The sequence below is a fragment of the Schistocerca americana genome, chromosome 5, assembly GCF_021461395.2.
Source record: "Schistocerca americana isolate TAMUIC-IGC-003095 chromosome 5, iqSchAmer2.1, whole genome shotgun sequence".
NCBI lineage: Eukaryota > Metazoa > Arthropoda > Insecta > Orthoptera > Acrididae > Schistocerca > Schistocerca americana.
Genome location: NC_060123.1, coordinates 96,944,881 through 96,959,839, shown reverse-complemented (window position 1 = coordinate 96,959,839; position 14,959 = coordinate 96,944,881). Strand labels below are relative to the sequence as shown.

Genomic DNA, 14,959 nt, shown 5'->3' with positions numbered 1-14,959 from the left:
TTTCAACAATAACTTTCGTGCTAGCAGTAATAATTTTATTTTTGTTGATATTTCGCACCACTGTTTCGATTAATGAATTCCAGTTTCAAGTGCGTTTCCGCTGGATATGCCATTTATTCGTGCTGTTTTCGACGTGAGATGTGCACATTGTCCTGTTGTCTTCACCATAATATATGAAAACACGTGCTATTGTTAATTAATGATCGACATTTCTATAAAGTTGTTGGCGAAATTGGGAAAGAACTTCTACCTAGGGGAATCTTTTGGTCGACTTGTGGAGAGACACACACACATTAAAGATCACACTCAATTCTCTGTGGACAGTTTTTATGTGCGTTTCCTATTTTCATTGTGTACTGTGCGTGCACAGAAAATTGTGTGTGATGTTTAGCAAGAGCGAGTTTCTACACAAGTGGACAACAATAAAATCGAAAGTAGAAGTTCTTTACAAATTTCGCCATCAGTCTATATAAATATCAATCATTAATAAAAATCAAACGTTTTCATATATTACAGTAAAGATAATAGAAAAATGCAGCACCTCAAACATCGAAAACAACACGAATAAATTGCATAGAACACGTAAAACGTTTTGGAAAACGGGAATCATTTGCAGAAACGCGTATAGTAAAATATTAATAAAATCGAGACTGTAAGCAGAAAAAGATATTTTATAAACAAACCCACACTGTTGTTACACTTCTAATATAACAAATAAAGAAGTAAACTTTCATCCTATACATCGATAAACTGCTGGCAAATGTTGTGATGGCATTCGAAGTTATTTCTCATTTACGTCAGCGAAATTCTGTACAATTTAATAATTTATCGGTGCTGTTTAGGGCAAGAAACCTGTCTTTCAAATAATGTAATAAATCGTTCATATAAAAATCTATAAGATAATACATAGAGAATTCTTTGAACAGTTAGTTACTCTCCTCGCGCGAGAAGAATGAGTCGAAATCTGACTGTGCAAAACCTACTTACGCGCCATACCTCGCCATCTGTGATTTGTGGACTTCTCGCGAAATATATGAGGTATGTTCCTCGTAGCACTTTCCCGTCGACGAAATTGTGCAATGTCAACTCTGTCACCATATATTTTAAGATAATGTCTCTCATCACCCCATGTCGTGAACGTCCTAGCACGCTAAAAGTACTCAAGAGTAGCCCAACGGTCAAGTCTTCTATGAAGCTGATCTTTCCCCGCGCTGCTGGGATTTCACCACGTGGTTAAATGTTGAAAACACTGAAGGTATTACAGTCAGTCGTCTGGTAATCTCTGAACCCCTTCATATCGGCCTCCGAGCAATACATTTCAGTATTGCTACGTTGATAACGAGGTGATCGGCAACAGAATCCAAGCCCCCAATAAAATCCACATTTCCTCCTCTCTGATGACGTGCTGTTCTGCATTTTCGCCATGGTTCGACAATGAGGTGTCACAAAGCTTCGTGCATTAGTTCCAGTGCGCTTGGCAGATTAATTGGCTCGTTGTTTCTCGCGACAAATCCCTTAACTTGGCTCCAGAGTAATTCTATTGTGTTCAGATTGCAGTGTTAAGCCGACAACTGCAAAAATGCAGCATTTCTACTCAGTGCTCGACGCCGTGAAAATTGTTTTCCGTGTTTCTACGACGCTTATCACCTCTGGCTCGTGTGAGACCACATCTGTCCTATAAAACAATGAGCATATTCAAACAAAGAGTATTTGATTTTTCATCTTTCTACAAAAAATTTAATTGTGTAATATTTTCTTAAGTTAAACAATCTTTTATAAAATATCGATAATTAAGAATGAGTATTTGCACGGAAAACCAGAATTTTGTGTGCGATATGTAATTAGAAATTAGAAGATGTGCATTTTTCCGAAAAAAAAATGATGGCTTTGTACGAGTTAATTACCATATATGTGATGAATTTCATATTTCAATGGTTTAGGTATTCAATCCGAACAAAAAAAGTTATAGACTACAATGAATTTCGATCCGCCACCCAGTAGCACTCATGTTCATCACTGCACGACGGTATTGATTACGCCATGCATATGACTCACGTACCGTTCCTTGCTTCTATTACATAATGCACGTAGTGTGAATTGAAAAACGCCAAAGCAGATTTTTCTTTGTAATCTCGTGAAAAACAATAGTAACAATTTGTTTCTCGCCATTAACGGTGCTCCGCGCGCGTTTCATTACGAAGTGGGAAGCAACATCATCAATTTTCACGGTACGTATGAAAAGTGAGACAATCAGCGCACAAGTAGCGTGTACAGACGGTGACTGTAAACGATTTTTGAAATAAAAATTACGCAGATAAGGTAGGATTAAGAAAAACGTTGATGGTTGTTAAAACATCAGAACGCCTTTATAGTTTCATCTACAATGACACAGTAGTAAGATATCTAATACGTAAGTACGACCTACTTCCAAGAGCGGAACAACACCAGTATACGAGGGCTACGGCTGCTGATCAATCGTCACGTTTTGGTTGTTTACATCAGGTTTATTCTTATGATGAACGAAGTACAGTACTATGAATGAATTCTCAGGTACTTTGTACTTCGTTTGACGCGCGTCTTGCACTAACCTAAATTTCAGTTAAGCTCCAATTAAATGTATGTATTGAAAAACATATTTCGGTGTTTGTCTTACTTTCAGTCATATAGCTATAATACTTTTCACTGTCTGCGGTATGGGCAGAAAGGGGGAAGCTGCGTACGTTGACAGATCATAATCTATAAGGTGTGCAGCGAAAATATCTTAAGGAGAGCCGGAACGATCCATCTCCTCCCTGTTGATTTTAGCAAATAGAAGGAACATTTTTCTAAAACTATTAAACATATTACTCTGAAATTTGGACTACATGTTCAGTGAATATTTCTCTACAAAGATATAATGCCATGTTAATAAATATTTATTGGTGTTTCTTTTACAATGTTTTTAAACAGATACTTATTTTTTCTCTAAAATTTTGCACTTTTTCTTCTATAACTCTTGAATTATACAAATTTTTTTTACAATTTGTTATAAAAGTGAAGGAAAAGAAGTAAACAATATTGTGTATAAATTTCATTGATATACTGTTAGCGGTTTTTGAGAAAATGTTCCTCAAAGATGAAAATTTTAAATTTATGGGAAATGGCTTCCAAAGTTTTTTAATACATTCCGGCACCATATGACGGATTATAAGCATCCTCTTATTTTTCCAGTGTTAGTTCCCTTTCCACTGGTCTCTTCTTCTCTTTTGCTGCCTGTTGTAGGCTTTGTCTCTTTTCCCTGCACCTCTTAGTCTTTCTTCTTCAATTAGGCGCATTGTGGAAATGTTCTTAGCCTTTTATACTTGTTATGATTCTTCTCGTCTTATGGTACTTTTCTTATCTTATTTAATTTCTTATCAGTAATTGTTATCTTCTTTATTGTTATTAAAGAAGACTACACATTGATCTTGCCAAAAGCCGAGAAGCGATTCTTCTTAGTGTTGTAGCTCTCTGTGGCACTCTGGGATGCACCTCTGGGGCACTTTGGGATGCTCCCTGGGACATCACAGTAGTTAAATAAGTCATTAAATAAGTCTGTGTTGGGTGGTATTAAGTTGTGTCCTGGTTGGAAATCTAAACGTTTTAGCACATCACATTTGATAGTGTTTCCTTCATTGTATGTTGCCACTGCATCATGCACTCCAAAATGCAATGTTTTTATCTGTACAAACACTCTTTTGGGGATCCTAATCCAAATTAAGTTATTTAAACTTTCATTTGGATTTTGTGTTTTCCCCTGTAAACACTTTTCCAATAAAGTTGGCTGTGATAAATCTCTGAATATGGGCTTAATTACATCAATTACAGCATTTGGCAAACTGTTTTTATGGGCATATTCCTTTCCTGATTGGTACTTACACCATGAGTCATCACCTGTGGGGCACAGTGCATATTGTGGGTGCTCATTTGTTGATGCAGTACGAAAAAATAATGCCCATGTGCTCTCCTCATATGCTCAATGCTTCTTGTATTTTGCCTAATTGCACACCTATAATACCTCTGCGATCCATCAATTGCTTCATCTCTCAATCTTCCTCTTCCTCCAAGGGTCTTAGCATCACTAAGCTTCTGGACTGCTAATGTCTGCTTTAGTTTGCGCAAGTGAGCCCCCATGTGCTTCTGCACATGTCCAATGCACTCCTGTTTTCTAATGTGAATTTCATTGCCATAAGGTTTGAGTTCCTCTACAGCTTTATATCCCTTAGAATGACCATCTCCTAGATAGTTAGTGTAACGTACATTATACCACTCCTGTGATGGGGAAAAAAATTGCTTTCCCTCTCTCTGCTTCTATCGCTCCACTCGTGCCATCAAAATTTGTTTCACAACTTTCACTATGTTCGTCTTTGGTATAGCCCATACATCTAGAATGCTTTGAGAGAATAGCAATATCAATTACTTTGCAACTGTCTCCACTGGTAGCTGTCACAACTCCATTTAGAGATTTATGACCTCTACGTTGCCATGATCCATCAAAAGCTACAGCTAAATCTCTACAATTCCCATTATCTGTCACAGCTTCTTCAACTGCTTTCTTCATTGTTGCTTGAGCAATATCTTCAGCAGAAGATCCCACCAATTCATTATAAAATCCAAACTTGGTTGGTGGTTTTGGCAAATTCATAATTCCACATAACATTGTTCATGCAGCACTGCCCTTGCCAATGCAACGCAAGCCATACACTAGCCTAAGATTTATATCATACACCTTCTTTCCACTATTACCACTGCGAGGAATACTGTTAGAATTAGAAAACGAAACTTCTGCAGCACATTTGTTACACTTCAATAACATTTTACATGCCAAAGCAATGTGTGAAGTTATTTTCAGTTCCAGTCCTCTTTCTTTGCAAACTTGGCATATTATGTTATGTTTCAAAATATTAGAGAGCAAGGAAATGTTAATTATTTCATTCACATCATTACTGTCACTTTCATAGTTTTCAAATTTTGCCTTGCTGTGACAAAGTTTCTTGCTGGAAGAAGTTCTATCACATACATTTGGAGTAGTCGGTGAAGCAGTCTGAGCAGCATCTCCCTTCGAAAAAACAAAAGATTTCTTCTTCCGCTCATTGTGCCTCTTCTTACTCACTCGATTGCTGAAATGGGGCATATTGATATCAACAAACAAATACGTAAAACAGGTACGAGCAAAATTCGTCAAATACGCAAAATTGAACAGCTAAACAACTCAAAGCAAACTCCACAAATCAACGCACATGGTATAGCGTTTATGTTTACTGATATGAACAGCCACTCGTCACAGAGATAAAGCCATATAACGTTGGACAACAAAACACTGTCTGAATTCCGCAAAGATACCCTACTTGCAGCCAGCGAGCGGTGCCATCAGAGGTGACACACCGAGTCGCTACAACCGTTTACGCGGCGAGTCACCTTTGCAGCGATAAAAAAACACACTTAGAAGGGTAAAAATGGTTTAAATGGCTCTGAGCACTATGGGACTTAACTTCTGAGGTCATCAGTCCCCTAAAACTTAGAACTACTTTAACCTAACTAACCTAAGGACATCACACACATGCATGCCCGAGGCAGGATTCAAACCTGCGACCGCAGCGGTCGCGCAGTTCCAGACTGTAGCGCCTAGAACCGCTCGGCCACCCGGCCGGCACTTAAAAGGGTGAAACTTGATTTGTTTTATTCAGAAAATTCCAAATAATTTTATAGTGGAAAAACCGAAAAACGTTAATTTTGTCATTTTCATCGCTCCGGCTCCCCTTAAAAGATTTGCGATGGTCAGTGAAGCACAGGCGGTGGAGAAATGCCCGGGGCCCGTATTACATCTACACTCCTGGAAATGGAAAAAAGAACACATTGACACCGGTGTGTCAGACCCACCATACTTGCTCCGGACACTGCGAGAGGGCTGTACAAGCAATGATCACACGCACGGCACAGCGGACACACCAGGAACCGCGGTGTTGGCCGTCGAATGGCGCTAGCTGCGCAGCATTTGTGCACCGCCGCCGTCAGTGTCGGCCAGTTTGCCGTGGCACACGGAGCTCCATATCAGTCTTTAACACTGGTAGCATGCCGCGACAGCGTGGACGTGAACCGTATGTGCAGTTGACGGATTTTGAGCGAGGGCGTATAGTGGGCATGCGGGAGGCCGGGTGGACGTACCGCCGAATTGCTCAACACGTGGGGCGTGAGGTCTCCACAGTACATCGATGTTGTCGCCAGTGGTCGGCGGAAGGTGCACGTGCCCGTCGACCTGGGACCGGACCGCAGCGACGCACGGATGCACGCCAAGACCGTAGGATCCTACGCAGTGCCGTAGGGGACCACACCGCCACTTCCCAGCAAATTAGGGACACTGTTGCTCCTGGGGTATCGGCGAGGACCATTCGCAACCGTCTCCATGAAGCTGGGCTACGGTCCCGCACACCGTTAGGCCGTCTTCCGCTCACGCCCGAACATCGTGCAGCCCGCCTCCAGTGGTGTCGCGACAGGCGTGAATGGAGGGACGAATGGAGACGTGTCGTCTTCAGCGATGAGAGTCGCTTCTGCCTTGGTGCCAATGATGGTCGTATGCGTGTTTGGCGCCGTGCAGGTGAGCGCCACAATCAGGACTGCATACGACCGAGGCACACAGGGCCAACACCCGGCATCATGGTGTGGGGAGCGATCTCCTACACCGGCCGTACACCACTGGTGATCGTCGAGGGGACACTGAATAGTGCACGGTACATCCAAACCGTCATCGAACCCATCGTTCTACCATTCCTAGACCGGCAAGGGAACTTGCTGTTCCAACAGGACAATGCACGTCCGCATGTATCCCGTGCCACCCAACGTGCTCTAGAAGGTGTAAGTCAACTACCCTGGCCAGAAAGATCTCCGGATCTGTCCCCCATGGAGCATGTTTGGGACTGGATGAAGCGTCGTCTCACGCGGTCTGCACGTCCAGCACGAACGCTGGTCCAACTGAGGCGCCAGGTGGAAATGGCATGGCAAGCCGTTCCACAGGACTACATCCAGCATCTCTACGATCGTCTCCATGGGAGAATAGCAGCCTGCATTGCTGCGAAAGGTGGATATACACTGTACTAGTGCCGACATTGTGCATGCTCTGTTGCCAGTGTCTATGTGCCTGTGGTTCTGTCAGTGTGATCATGTGATGTATCTGACCCCAGGAACGTGTCAATAAAGTTTCCCCTTCCTGGGACAATGAATTCACGGTGTTCTTATTTCAATTTCCAGGAGTGTACATCTATCTACATTGATACTCCGCAAGCCACCCAACGGTGTGTGGCGAAGGGCACTTTACGTGCCACTGTCATTACCTCCCTTTCCTGTTCCAGTCGCGTATGGTTCGCGGGAAGAACGACTGTCTGAAAGCCTCCGTGCGCTTGAGCACCTGAGTGCACAACTTGTAAGCAGGGAGAAAAGTTAATGGTTGAAATGGCTCTGAGAACTATGGGACTTAACTTCTGAGGTCATCAGTCAAAAGTTAATAGTCGCATAAACCAACACTAGGCAAAGTCTACGACAATACCCGTAGAAGCAGAATCGCCTCAGTAAAAGCCGTCTGCGAGATAACTGCGATAGACTTCAGCGTGAAATAAACTAAAGTGACAAAAGTCATGCGATGCCTTCTAATAACATATTGGACCTCCTTTTGCCCGGCGTAGTGCAGCAATTCGACTTGGTGAGGACTTAACAAGTATTTGGAAATCCCCTGCAGAAATATTGAGCTATACTGCCTCTATAGCTGTCCATAATTGCGAAACTGTTGCTGGTGCAGGATTTTCTACACGAACTGTTCAACGGGATTCTTGTCGGGCGATCTGGACAACCAAATCATCCTCTCCACTTGTTCAGAATGTTCTTCGAACCAACCGCGAACAATTGTGGCCCGATGACACGGCGCATTGTCATCTACAAAAATTCCATCGTTGCTCGGGAACGTGAAGTCGTGAACAGTTGCAAATGGTCTCGCTGTAGTCAAACATAACCGTTTCCAGTCAATGATCGGTTCAGCTGGACCAAAGGACCCAGTCCATTCCTTGTAAACACAGCCCACACCATTATGGAGCCACCACCAGCCTGCTCAGTGCCTTGTTGACAACTTGGGTCCGTGGCTTCGTGGGGTCTGCGCCACAGTCGAACCTCTAATCTCAGCTCTCACCAACTGAAATCGGGACTCGTCTAACGAGGCCACGGTTTCCCAGTTGTCTATGGTCCAACCGATATGGTCACGAGCCCAAGAGAGGGGCAATATCCTGCTGTTAGCAAAGGCACTAGCGTCGGTCGTCTACTGCCGTAGTCCATCAACGTCAAATTCTGTCGCACTGTCCTAATGGATACGTTCTTCGTACGCCCCACGTTGATTTCTGAGGTTATTTCATGCAGTGTTGCTTGTCTGTTAGTACTGACAACTCTACGCAAACACCGCTGCTGTCTGTCGTCAAGTGAAGGCGGTCGGCCACCGCGTTGTCCGTGATGAGAGGTAATGCCTGAAATTCGGTATTCGCGCCGCATTCTTGACACTGTCGATCTCTGAATATTGAATTTCTTAACGATTTCGGGAATGGACTGTCCCATGCCTCCAGCTCGAGCTACTAATCCACGTTCAAAGTCATGCGAACAAAGAGCTAGTTGTGTTTCACAAGAACGATGTTTTCTAAATCCGTGGTGACTATGTGTCAACAGACGTTTGTCTTCGAGGTAATTCATAATGTTCGAACACAATATATGTTATAAAATCCTGCTGCATATCGACGTTAATGATATGGGCCTGTAATTTAGCGAATTACTCCTACTACCTTTCTTAAATATTGGTGTGACCTGTGCAAGTTTGCAGTCTTTGGGTACTGATCCTCCGTCGAGCGAACGGTTGTATATGATTGTTCAGTATGGAACTAATGCATCAGCATACTCTGAATGGGACCTAACTGGTATACAATCTGGGCCAGAAGACTTGCTTTTATCTAGCGATTTAAGGTGCTTCACTACTCTGAGGATATTTACTTCTACATCACTCACGTTGGCAGCTGTTCTTGGTTCGAATTCTGGAATATTTACTTCGTCTTCTTTTGTGAAGACATTTCGGAAGACTATGTTTAGTAACTCTGCTTTATCAGCACTGTCTTCGATAGTATCTCCATTGCTATCGCGCAGAGAAGGCACTTATTGTTCCTTGCCGCTAACATTCTTCACATACGACCAGAATCTCTTTGGATTTTCTGCTAGATTTCGAGACAAAGTTTCGTTGTGGAAACTATTATAAGCATCTCGCATCTAAGTCCTCGTTAAATTTCGAGCTTCTGTAAAATCTAGCCAATCTTCTGTTTAAATTTGGCATGTTTGTAATTTAAGAAGTGTCATGATGATCTCTCCATTGGCAAAAGATTCCGGAATAGTCCCCCATTCGGATCTCCGGGAGGGGACTGCCAAGGGGGAGGTTACCATGAGAAAAAGATTGAATAATCTACGAAAGGATACCGTTCTACGAGTCGGGGCGTCGAATGTCAGAAGCTTGAACGTGGTAGGGAAACTAGAAAATCTGAAAAGGGAAATGCAAAGGCTCAATCTAGATATAGTAGGGGTCGGTGAAGTGAAATGGAAGAAAGACAAGGATTACTGGTCAGATGAGTATCGGGTAATATCAACAGCAGCAGAAAATGGTATAACAGGTGTAGGATTCGTTATGAATAGGAAGGTAGGGCAGAGGGGGTGTTACTGTGAACAGTTCAATGACCGGGTTGTTCTAATCAGAATCGACAGCAGACCAACATCGGCAACGATAATTCAGGTATACATGCCGACGTCGCAAGTTGAAGATGAACAGATAGAGAAAGTGTATGAGGATATTGAAAGGGTAATGCAGTATGTAAAGGGGGACGAAAATCTAATAGTCATGGGCGACTGGAATGCAGTTGTAGGGGAAGGAGTAGAAGAAAAGGTTACAGGAGAATATGGGCTTGGGACAAGGAATGAAAGAGGAGAAAGACTAATTGAGTTCCGTAACAAGTTTCAGCTAGTAATAGCGAATACCCTGTTCAAGAATCACAAGAGGAGGAGGTACACTTGGAAAACGCCGGGAGATACGGGAAGATTTCAATTAGATTACATCATGGTCAGACAGAGATTCCGAAATCAGATACTGGATTGTAAGGCGTACCCAGGGGCAGATATAGACTCAGACATTAGTCAGGAAGAATCGATACGCAAAGAAGTGGGATACGGAAGTACTAAGGAATGACGAGATAAGTTTGAAGTTCACTAACGCTATAGATACAGCAATAAGGAATAGCGCAGTAGGCAGTACAGTTGAAGAGGAATGGACATCTCTAAAAAGGGCCATCACAGAAGTTGGGAAGGAAAACATAGGTACAAAGAAGGTAGCTGCGAAGAAACCATGGGTAACAAAAGAAATACTTCAGTTGATTGATGAAAGGAGGAAGTACAAACATGTTCCAGGAAAATCAGGAATACAGGAATACAAGTCGCTGAGGAATGAAATAAATAGGAAGTGCAGGGAAGCTAAGACGAAATGGCTGCAGGAAAAATGTGAAGACATCGAAAAAGATATGATTGTCGGAAGGACAGACTCAGCATACAGGAAAGTCAAAATAACCTTTGGTGACATTAAAAGCAACGGTGGTAACATTAAGAGTGCAACGGGAATTCCACTGTTAAATGCAGAGGAGAGAGCAGATAGGTGGAAAGAATACATTGAAAGCCTCTATGAGGGTGAAGATTTGTCTGAAGTGATAGAAGAAGAAACAGGAGTCGATTTAGAAGAGATAGGGGATCCAGTATTAGAATCGGAATTTAAAAGAGCTTTGGAGGACTTACGGTCAAATAAGGCAGATGGGATAGATAACATTCCATCAGAATTTCTAAAATCATTGGGGGAAGTGCCAACAAAACGACTATTCACGTTGGTGTGTAGAATATATGAGTCTGGCGATATACCATCTGATTTTCGGAAAAGCATCATCCACACAATTCCGAAGACGGTAAGAGTTGACAAGTGCAAGAATTATCGCACAATCAGCTTAACAGCTCATGCATCGAAGCTGCTTACAAGAATAATATACAGAAGAATGGAAAAGAAAATTGAGAATGCGCTAGGTGACGATCAGTATGGCTTTAGGAAAAGTAAAGGGACGAGGAGAGGCAATTCTGACGTTACGGCTAATAATGGAAGCAAGGCTAAAGAAAAATCAGGACACTTCCATAGGATTTGTCGACCTGGAAAAAGCGTTCGACAATGTAAAATGGTGCAAGCTGTTCGAGATTCTGAAAAAAGTAGGGGTAAGCTATAGGGAGGGACGGCCATATACAATATGTACAACAACCAAGAGGGAATAATAAGAGTGGACGATCAAGAACGAAGTGCTCGTATTAAGAAGGGTGCAAGACAAGGTTGTAGCCTTTCGCCCCTACTCTTCAATCTGTACGTCGAGGAAGCAATGATGGAAATAAAAGAAAGGTTAAGGAGTGGAATTAAAACACAGGGTGAAAGGATATCAATGATACGATTCGCTGATGACACTGCTATCCTGAGTGAAAGTGAAGAAGAATTAAATGATCTGCTGAACGAAATGAACAGTCTAATGAGGACACAGTATGGTTTAAATCGGAGAAAGACGAAGGTAATGAGAAGTAGTAGAAATGAGAACAGCGAGAAACTTAACATCAGGATTGATGGTCACGAAGTCAATGAAGTTAAGGAAGTCTGCTACCTAGGCAGTAAAATAACCAATGACGGACGGAGCAAGGAGGACATCAAAAGCAGACTCGCTATGGCAAAAAAGGCATTTCTGGCCAAGAGAAGTCTACTAATATCAAATACCGGCCTTAATTTGAGGGAGAAATTTCTGAAGATATACGTCTGGAGTACAGCATTGTATGGTAGTGAAACATGGACTGTGGGAAAACCGGAACAAAAGAGAATCGAAGCATTTGAGATATGGTGCTATAGACGAATGTTGAAAATTAGGTGGAATGATAAGGTAAGGAATGAGGAGATTGTACGCAGAATCGGAGAGGAAAGGAATATGTGGAAAACACTGATAAGGAGAAGGGACAGGATGATAGGACATCTGCTAAGACATGAGGGAATGACTTCCATGGTACTAGAGGGAGCTGTAGAGGGCAAAAACTGTAGAGGAAGACAGAGATTGGAATACGTCAAGCAAATAATTGAGGACGTAGGTTGCAAGTGCTACTCTGAGATGAAGAGGTTAGCACAGGAAAGGAATTTGTGGCGGGCCGCATCAAACCAGTCAGCAGACTGATGACAAAAAAAAAAAGTTTGTTTCGTTGTTTCTACAACAGTATTTTAACAAGATTTTTTTTTTTCAAAGGAGGATAAGCTCCGTCGTTTGTTAATTTATTTGGTATAAATCTCTCAATTGCTGCTGATACTACTTCTCCGAATTCAAGTCACATCTGGTCTACACTTACATTATTAATTTGGAAGGAGTGGAGATTGTCTCAGGAAGGCGTCAAGCGAATTTTTATCTGCTTTTCTGAAAACGCATATTTTTCGATTATTTTTGGAGGATTTGGGGTTTACAATATTCAGTCTCGCTACGACAACCCTGTGTTCACTAATCCCTGTATTCGTTTAGATGCTCGTTATTAACTCAGGATTATTTGTTGCTAAGAGGTCAAGTTTATTTTCAGAACCGTTTACTACTAGCGTGGGCTAATGAACTAACTGCTCGAAATAATTTTCAGAGAGTGCGCTTAGCATAATTTCGGATGATAGTTTATGGATACCTCCAGAATTATACATGTATTTTCGCCAACATATCGAGGCTAAATTATAGTCACCACCAACTATAATCGTATGAGTCAGACACGTGTTTGAAATGAAACTCAAGTTTTCTTTGAACCTTTCATCTACTGTATCATCTGAATTGGGAGTTTGGTAAAAGGATCCAATTATTATTCTATTCCAGTTACCAACAATGACTTTTGGCTTACTAACTCACAGGAAGTATCTAATTCAATTTCACGACAAGTTAAACTACTTCCAACAGCAACAAACATGTTTAGCCTAACTAGGGCTGCTAAGGGCGGCCCACTCTCCATTGTTGCCAAATGTCTCCAAGTTGGCGGCGATGACGTCATCCAAGATGGCGGCCTGTAGACTTATCAACAGCGCATGACACCATCCAAGATGGAGGCTGTGACGGCAGCTGATGAGGTCACCCAATATGGTGGCCATGGCATCAGCTGATGACATAAGTACCATTATCCAAGACAGCGGATTCTGCAGGAAGATAGATCAATCGAGCTACCTCCACTTACCTAGCCCCCTCCCCTCCCCAGAAAATAGTGTAAAGTCAGATTCCATCAGGATAAAGCAACACATCATGGATTTCTCTACTAACATATAAGAAAATGGCAGGAAGATAAGTCATTTGGACTACTTCCACTAACCTCAGTCATCCGACCACCACCGCATCCTAGGAAGTCGCAGCAAGTTTGAATTTTCGTTGGAAGATAGGGCACTTGGGTTATCTTTACTAACCTAAGAAAATGGTGGGGAAGAAAGGGTAGATGGGCTACCTCCACTAAGCCACCTGACCGCCACCTCTTCCAAGGAACTGGAGGGGAAAAGGGCTCAGCCTGTACTGGACATAAGTCTTATTTTGCAGACAGTCTTTATTTAAACAATTTAAGGCAGTACCTCAATCCAGTGTGTTCACCATTGGGTCTGGAGTCCAACTGACATAGTACTCAGTACTGGCACCAGAGGGCACTGTCATCTCTCCTGTGACATAATCCAAGATGGTGGTCTGGAGGGGAAAATGGCGAGAAAATTACTCAGCTCGCACTAAGCTGCTGGAGAGAGGAATGAGTGTACTTTATTTATTTACTTCCCTGTTGCTGCATGTGTCTCGGCTTGCAGCTTTCCAAGGTGTAACTGCCACATGAAGAAGCATAGGACCAAACCGTCTGTTGAATTATTTCACTGCTGTAGATGCTATTTCTATTCAATAAACAATGGAGCTAGATTGTAACCCTCTTGGGTATAAAACAGATGTGCAGTACAGAATTCTGATCTGAGCAACCCACTGGCTACTATCTATGAGCCTGAGAGAAATTCATGTTTCAGGGCACCTCAAGTGAAAAGATTTTATTACTTCCTGAAGAGGACGTCTGGATGAATAGTACCTTCGAAAAGTTGCGAATGTGATTGTAGTCTCTCAGTACTGTAATGCTGGAGTTCCACAGTGTTTCTCTGGCCACCATGAGACGTGCAAAGTGTATGTAAGTAGGCTGAGTGCCTTCTGGAACAAAGTCGGTCATTGATGACGCCATGGATGAGATGAGTTCCTGGACTTTCCCATTCCTCCACCTCCTCTGACACTGATCAATTGCTCTACGTATAAAATGGCGGGGAATACATAAATTTGTGGGAAAATTAAAAATAGCCAGGATTTTCTCTCACTCCTATGAAACATTACTGTGGAAGTACGGCTGCTGTCCTACGTATAAAGTGGCGGGAAATTCAAAAATCCAAGATGGCACTTGTGCTAAATATGGAATTCGAGATGGACACTGACCTTTCCCCTGATGGTACCGTGAAAATAGGTCCATTGCCCAAAGTATGGAATACTCCGGATGCCGGCCGGAGTGGCCGTGCAGTTCTAGGCGCTACAGTCTGGAGCCGAGCGACCGCTATGGTCGCAGGTTCGAATCCTGCCTCGGGCATGGATGAGTGTGATGTCCTTAGGTTAGTTAGGTTTAAGTAGTTCTAAGTTCTAGGGGACTGATGACCTCAGAAGTTAAGTCCCATAGTGTTCAGAGCCATTTGAACCAATACTCCGGATTATTGGTGCAGTGTCTATGACGTCATACTCAAGAGGCTACGACAAAGAGAAGTAACCAGTCTACTGACCAACTTAACATGTTTTCCAAAAGCTATTAT

General features: G+C 42.5%; 1 protein-coding gene across 1 annotated transcript in view; it reads left to right on the top strand.

The window, feature by feature from the left end:
• Positions 1 to 14,959, top strand: part of LOC124616118 (synaptic vesicle glycoprotein 2A-like) — a 197,792-nt gene that overhangs the window by 313 nt on the left and 182,520 nt on the right. The gene's annotated exons all lie outside the window — the stretch shown is intronic.